Genomic DNA, 6100 nt, shown 5'->3' with positions numbered 1-6100 from the left:
TGCTACTTAGATGTAAATATATAAATATATGTTTATATGTGTGCATTTCTGAAATCAAATTGTCTGTCTAAATTCATGATAGATATACCTATTTTGTAAGTAAAATTGTTTATTTTTTCAGCCCTTTTTAGCTCGACTTTTAAAAAAGAAAAGAAAAAAAAGTAGAGGTATTGTGACAGACGCGGCAGCGTTGCCGTTGCCGGTGCCGTTGCCGTCCGCAAACTTGTACCTGGATCATAACTTTTTTAGTTCTTTTATTAACTTTGCTATTATTGATTCATATTATAACAGACCATTCTTAAGGACAAGACCTTGTTGTTTATTAAACCCAAATATTGACTTTGTCTCTTTAATGACCTTGACCTTGAAGGTTAAATTAGTAAATTTTCTCGGATTTGTGCATTAAAGGATCATTCATTTTTTATTGGTGTGTGTGTGTGTGTGTTTGTGTGCGTGTGTGTGTGTGTGTGTATATCTATATATATTGTATATAAATATCTATCTATCATCATCATCATCATCATCGCCATCAACAACAACAACAAAATTGCATGTATCTATTTATAGAATTGTATGTATCTATTTATAGAATTACGTGTTTCTATTTATAGAATTGCGTGTATCTATTTTAAGTATTGCTTGTTTCTATTTATAAAATTGCGTGTTTCTATTCATAGAATTGCGTGTTTCTATTTATATAATTGCATGTTTCTATTTTTAGAATTGCGTGTTTCTATTCATAGAATTGAGTGTTTCTATTTATAGCATTGCTTGTTTCTATTTTTAGAATTTCGTGTTTTTATTTATAGAAATGCACGTATTTATTTTTGGAATTGCGTGTTTCTATCTATAGAATTGTGTGTTTCTATTTATAGAATTGCGTGTTTCTTTTTTTAGAATTGCGTGTTTCTATCTATAGAATTGCGTGTTTCTATTTATAAAATTGTGTATTTCTATTTATAGAATTGTGTGTTTCTATATTTAAAATTGCGTGTTTCTATTTATAGAATTGCATGTTTCTATTTTTAGAGTTGTGTGTTTCTATTTATAGAATTGCGTCTTTCTGTTTATACAATTGTATGTTTCTATCTATAAAATTGCGTGTTTCTATTTTTAGAATTGCGTGTTTTTATTTTTAGCATTGTGTGTTTTTATTTACAGAATTGCATGTTTCTATTTATAGAATTGCGTGAATCTATTTATGGAATTGCGTGTATCTATTTATAGAATTGCGTGTTTCTATTTATAGAATTGCGTGTATATATTTTTAGAATTGCGTGCTTCTATTTATAGAATTGCGTGTTTCTATTTATAGAATTTCGTGTTTCTATTTATAGAATGGCGTGTTACTATTTTTACAATTGCGTGTTTTTTATACAATTGCGTGTTTCTATTTTTAGAATTGCATGTTTCTATTTTTAGAATTGCCTATTTCTATTTATAGAATAACGTCTTTCTATTGTTACAATTGCACGTTTTTTATTTATAGAAGTGCGTGTTTCTATTTATGGAATTGCGCGTTTCTATTTATAGAATTGCGTGTATGTATTTTTAGAATTGCGTGTTTCTATTTTTAGAGTTGCTTGTTTCTATTTTTAGAATTGCGTGTATCTATTTATAGAATCGCGTGTTTCTATTTAGAGTTGCGTGTTTCTATCGATAGAATTGCGTGTTTCTATTTAGAGAATTGCGTGTTTCTATTGATAGAATTGCGTGTTTCTATTTATAGAATTGAGTGTTTCTATTTTTAGAATTGCATGTTTCTATTTAAAGAATTGCGTTTTTCTATTTTTACAATTGCGTGTTTTTATTTATAGAATTGCGTGTTTCTATTTATAGAAATACGTGTTTCTATTTATAGAATTGCGTGTTTCTATTTTTACAATTGCGTGTTTTTATTTATAGAATTGCGTGTTTCTAATTTTATAAGTGCATTTCTATTTATAGAATTGCGTGTGCGTTTTTCTATTTAAAAAATTGTGTTTCTATTTAAAGAATTTCGTGTTTCTCTATATATATAAATGAGTATATTTATATCTATAAAATATATAGACAAAACTAATGTGACAAGACAGACCGATTAAATTTATAAAATGGAAACGTTAAGATTTATTCAAACCTTTCTTTGTTTGCTTTTAGAAAAAGTAAAAAGTCGAGCGTTGCCCCCGCCCGGCGGTGGCTCTTGTTTAACTTGTTTTGATAAAAATGTATTTCAACTATGATGCTCATAGAGCATAAAGTTGTCTAAGACAAGTTGTCGGCATTTTCATAATAACTATACTTGGCAAAATATATCGGGTCTGAAAGCATTGATGTACAAATTGCCGAGTGAGCGAAGAGACCCAATCTAACTTAAAGTATTTGTATTGAATGCTCTCGATAGACCTTGTTTCTTGAGAAATTTATGGCGTAAAGTGTTGTGCAAAAGATGTACAGTGATGCCCCGTGCTTCATCTCAAATATGCGCCATTTTTCTGATTCCTTTGGATCTTGGTTGAAATACCGTTATTGTTGAAATTTCACGGGATTTTTTATTCAAATACCTTTATTTTTGAAAAACCCTTAAGATCTCCGATTCAAAAGCCGGTAGTGTTCAAATTCCTGGGGATCTTTGATTAAAATACCGTAAGTGTTGAAAATTCCGTTAGATCTTTGATCCAAATACAGTCAATGTAAAATACTTTTTTTGGAAATTTTTATTCAAATATCGTCAATGTTGAAAATTGCGTACCGTTTTAGCTGGTGCTGATGACTTGGTGAATCATACATGTACTTTTCACAACATAAAAACAAGTCTACAACATTCAACTTATATTTTTGTTTGCGAGAGAAAACAGGCAGATGCATCTTGATAACAAGGTGTATTTAAAATCGTTGTGTAATGGCGATCTCTGATAGAAGTGAAAAAATTCCCCTAGTTCATTGTCAAGATTGATTTGTTTTATATTTTTATCGTTTTATTTTATGTTTGTTTCAGCAGCACGAATCTGATTGAATTCATTTGTATATCAGTGTTTTTGTATATTTAACTTTAATTTGCGCTTTATTTCATGTTGATTCGTCTACTTAAACTCAAATTATTAGTATTTAAGTGCGTCACACTTTTGTTTTATTTTACTGCGACGTCGATTATATGGTGACGTCACGTCAATTGATATAATTATATCAAGTTCGTGCCGTTGCTATATATATTGAGAGAAATAAAGAAACTAATGATGTTCGTTATTTGACGATCAGAAAAAAAAATTCGTTCCCGAATAAGAAGTTTCATTATTGTCTAAGAGATTTTTGCTGAAGGAGTAAAGCAAGTCTCCAGAGTTGAAGCAAGTCCAAAAGCGCAGCAAGTCTCGAAGTGCAGTTAGTCCAAAAGCGCAGCAAGTTTAGAAGCGCAGCAAGTCCAAAAGTGCAGCATTTCATGAGCACAGCAAGTCCAGGAGCGCAGGAAGTCCAAATGTGCAGCAAGTCTAGCAGCACAGCAAGTCTAGAAGCACAGCAAGTCTAGAAGCACAGCAAGTCCAAAAGCGCTGCAAGTCCTGAAGCACGGCAAAAGCATAAGGACAAGAAAGGCATTAATTCCTCTGTCTAGCAAGTAAGACAAAGTCACCTTTAGTAGTAGACCCACACAAACTAACGTCTGACAAAGTAAAACCGAGTGAAAAATATCAAGTCAACTTTTAGATATAGAGGAAATTTGTTTGTTGTGTAAGATGAAATTTTATTTCATCTCGTGAGCTTTAAAATTTTCTAAATTCAAAAATGGGCACGAGACTGGTGATGAAAGCTGGTTTCACTATTTTACGTAATAATAAGATTTGGGGCAACAAAACAGTTCGTCGGCTATGTATTGCCAAGCGGTTGACAAATGCCCATAAAATATGTAATGTTTCCAGAATACGTTATGTCACAACCACGTATTAAAGAGATGTTGTGTTACGAAATATTGAGGGAAAAAAAATAAAGTTCGTCCTTTGACTAGTGTAAGAGGCCTGGTTTTTTCTGTATGACAACGCTCCTGCACACAAAAGAGCTACTGTAAGTGATTATTTCTTGAGCAAACGAGTGTCCTTTAACACCCACTGTATTCTCCAGACTTGGCACCCTGTGACGTTTTCCCGTTTCCTAGACTAAAGAACAATTTGCAGGCCATCGCTTCAAGAGCAGAAATGAACCTGTCTCGACCATTGTTTACTAATTTAAATGTATATGAGCCGTGTCACGACAAAACCAACATAATGGGTTTGCGACCAGCATGATTTCAGACCAGCCTGCGCATCCGCGCAGTCTGATCAGGATCCATGTTGTTCGCTTACAAACCCTATTTCAAGTAGAGAAACTGATAGCGAACAGCATGGATCCTAATCAGACTGCGCGGATGCGCAGGCTGGTCTGGATCCATGCTGGTCGCAAACTCATTTTGTTGGTTTTGTCGTGACACGGCTCATATTAAGGAGGGCTATATAGAAAAAATGGATGTTAAGCTTCTGAATCTTTGTATCAATTTAGGAGGAAATTATGTCTTATTAATTATGTCTATTGAGAATTGTTTTTTATGCCACATAATTTTGATATTTTACATTATAAAGTTTAATTATATTTTGTTTTGTTCAAGGGTTATAACTGTAACAAACCAATTAAAACGAGAGAGTGACTTACTGATCTTTTAGCGGTAATTGTTAACGAATGATATTAAAATACATGCATCTCGATTTTTTACACAGTGTTTATTGTGTAATAATTAAATAGGAGGTAAGTTTAACACTCAGTTAGGAAAATAAAATGAGCCGCGCCATGACAAAAAAACCATAGTGCATTTGCGACCAGCAAGGATCCAGATCAGCCTCCGCATTCGCGCAGTCTGATCAAGATCTATGCTGTTTGCTTACAAACTCTATTACAAAATAGAGAAACTGATAACAAACAGCATGGGTCCTGAGCGCAGGTTGGTCTGGATCAATGATGGTCGCAAACACACTATATTGGTTTTGTCATGGCGCGGCCCATTAACACTTTATAAAACTTTAATATGTAACTGTCGGCTTTAGATAAGGTCACAAGCAGATTGGTTTCAGATTATTCTACTAATAATTGATTACTTCATTTATCTCTTAAGGTTAATTAAAATAATAGAATAATGATCTCAAATAAAAAGTTCTTTTTTATAACTCTTATCCTTAATATAAAAATTTACTTATTTAATTTTCAAACATAATATCATTTTACAGTTATCAATAAATAAAAGTAAATATAAGGAATCATTTCAAATAAAGTAATAAATAAAAACTATGCTATTTATTATATGCCTCACTGAATATGCAAATGCAAGCCAAATATCAAATATTATTCAATTTTACCCATGAAATATGGTGCTATATCTGTCAAATATATTTCATATTTGTTAAAAATAAATATGAAATGTAAATATGAAAGTGGGTGGAGTCAAAACCTATATTTTTTATACAAAGGGACTTCTTTCGCCAATTTGTTTCAAAAATTTGATAAATAAAAAACAACTTTTGTTGAATTTTGTTTGAAAACTTTCTACAATGATATAAAATGGTTTAACTAAGAAAATAAATCCGAACACCAATATCTTTAATTCAGTCATTAACGCTGTAGAGACGTTTAAAGAGTTGTTTATGTGACATCACAATGTAGCGCTAAATATCGCGTGGAAAACAAGACAATAATTATATTATTGCGCGCTGTACAATTGCAGTTGCGTAGAAAGCAAGGGGGTTCATAACCATTTTTCTTTGATAATGAAATTAAATAAAAAGGTTATTTTTTCGTTTTTCGTGAAATATGGAATATATTTTCACTCAACATGATAAAATGCCACATATTTTCACTCGCCGTCCCGGCTCGTGAAAATATTGTGGAATTTTATCATGTTTCGTGAAAATATATTCCATATTTCACGAAATCGAAAAAATATCATCTTAATATAACAACAATTAGCAATAATACTGAACAAATTGGATGTTAAAATATACAGTTATATCTTAAACAATTATTTATATGCAATACAAATAGCATCTTCAGCTTAAATGTTCATACTGAATTTTCAGTCTGTATTGTATCTGTATTTATGGCTAAATAT

Source organism: Ruditapes philippinarum, unplaced genomic scaffold (assembly GCF_026571515.1).
Source record: "Ruditapes philippinarum isolate M1 unplaced genomic scaffold, ASM2657151v2 ctg4383_1_1_1_1, whole genome shotgun sequence".
Taxonomy (NCBI): Eukaryota; Metazoa; Mollusca; class Bivalvia; order Venerida; family Veneridae; genus Ruditapes; species Ruditapes philippinarum.
The sequence above is the reverse complement of the archived record's forward strand: the minus strand, read 5'-3'. Positions refer to the sequence as shown.